Raw genomic sequence first — 1,902 nt, 5'->3', positions numbered from 1 at the left:
AATTTTTTCTATCTGCTTTCGATAGATCATTTTACCGATCTGCAGCGGTTTTCGCGGCGGTTTCCGCGGCGGATTTTGCGGCGGTTTTGCGCCGCCCGCGCCATCCGCGCCGCCCGCGCCGCCCTGCGCATTTCGCAGCGTGATTTTTTTAGTTACAGCTGCAAACTCTAATATTCTGCGAACGTATGCATTCGACAATTAGATGCGCAACAACTAGAATATGACACATGATATTCTTATTACTAATGAGCACGTACACTGTGTCCCCGCGACAAGATTTTGCAAGCGATGTATGCATTCGGCAATTAGATGCGCAAGAAAAAGAATGCGACACATGATATTCTTATTACTAATGAGCACGTACACTGTGTCCCCGCGACAAGATTTTGCAAGCGATGTATGCATTCGGCAATTAGATGCGCAAGAAAAAGAATGCGACACATGATATTCTTATTACTAATGAGCACGTACACTGTGTCCCCGCGACAAGATTTTGCAAGCGATGTATGCATTCGGCAATTAGATGCGCAAGAAAAAGAATGCGACACATGATATTCTTATTACTAATGAGCACGTACACTGTGTCCCCGCGACAAGATTTTGCAAGCGATGTATGCATTCGGCAATTAGATGCGCAAGAAAAAGAATGCGACACATGATATTCTTATAACTAATGAGCACGTACACTATGCCCCCGCGAGAGGGCACAAGATTTTGCATGTTCTACATCACTCGCTGCGCTCCGCAAAAAGACCGAATAACATTTTAAGACTATTTGTGGTGTATCGAGAAAATATGGGAAAAGGTCTGATATACATAAACAGCAGATCTTGGGATTACAATTTATATATTTTGAAAGTGTTACATGTACAGATTATTTGTTCAATACTTCATACATAATATTATTCATTGCGCACGCCAATAGCTCGCAATCGATGAGTGAACCACCGTCAAAGTCCCCGCTATTGCGTATCGTCGATATAGCATTATCCGTTTCGGTGATATTCTTCTCTCGAAGAATTTTTACAAAATTTCTGCATTTTGTATTAACAATGTGTGTATTTTCATATAACCATGAGTACATATGGTCAATGCAATGCTCGAGAGTAAACAAACGTTCCATTGTAGCTGGTTGCAAGTACATGCAGTTACCGGATAATGTGAGTTTTAAAAGTTTCTTGTCGTACATTGTGCACCATTCCACCGCCAAATCGCGAATCCATAGCGGAGAGGATGACACCTCGGTTGTTTGCAAAAGTTGTAAAATATCTTCACGTTTTGCCATCAATCCTCCCCAAATTGCCGAGTGTAAAACCAATTGATTGCCACGATTGTCACCGAGGACTAGTTGCACTGTGGATACCAGTCCTACGCTGATCCCAATCTCCAAGTACTTAAAAGACGTTGACGTCAAGGCATATCTTCGCCCTAAAATACGGGCTGTACAACGCTGTTGCGATACACTGTAAAAACATAAATAATTTAACGCGGTTGCAATACACAATTAAAGATAAATTATTCACAAGAAGATAATTATTGAGACTTACCTTTTTTTCTCGTACGGTGGAGCATCATCTTGCACGGGTACGTAATAGTTCATACGTTTTCCTTCAGCACTGTGCATTCATTTTCAAAATAATAATCGTCCACTAAATGTCTTTGTTGCAAAACGACTGATGCAACGAGCGACCAAGAGCAGCTTTAAATACGTTTCAAACCCCCCCCCCCTAACCGAAAACATAATAATAATAATAATAATAATAATAATAATAATAATAAGACTCACCTAATTTTCATCTACATCTACTGTACAAATATATTTTATCAAATCATTCAACAAATCTCTGATACGGCGCCGTAGGTAACCAATCGAATACTCATATATCGTGTTTCGCGCCATAC

This window comes from Odontomachus brunneus, unplaced genomic scaffold (genome assembly GCF_010583005.1).
Source record: "Odontomachus brunneus isolate Ranch 3 - 2012 unplaced genomic scaffold, Obru_v1 Obru_scaffold_246, whole genome shotgun sequence".
In the NCBI taxonomy this organism is placed as follows: domain Eukaryota; kingdom Metazoa; phylum Arthropoda; class Insecta; order Hymenoptera; family Formicidae; genus Odontomachus; species Odontomachus brunneus.
This window is presented reverse-complemented; position numbering follows the sequence as displayed.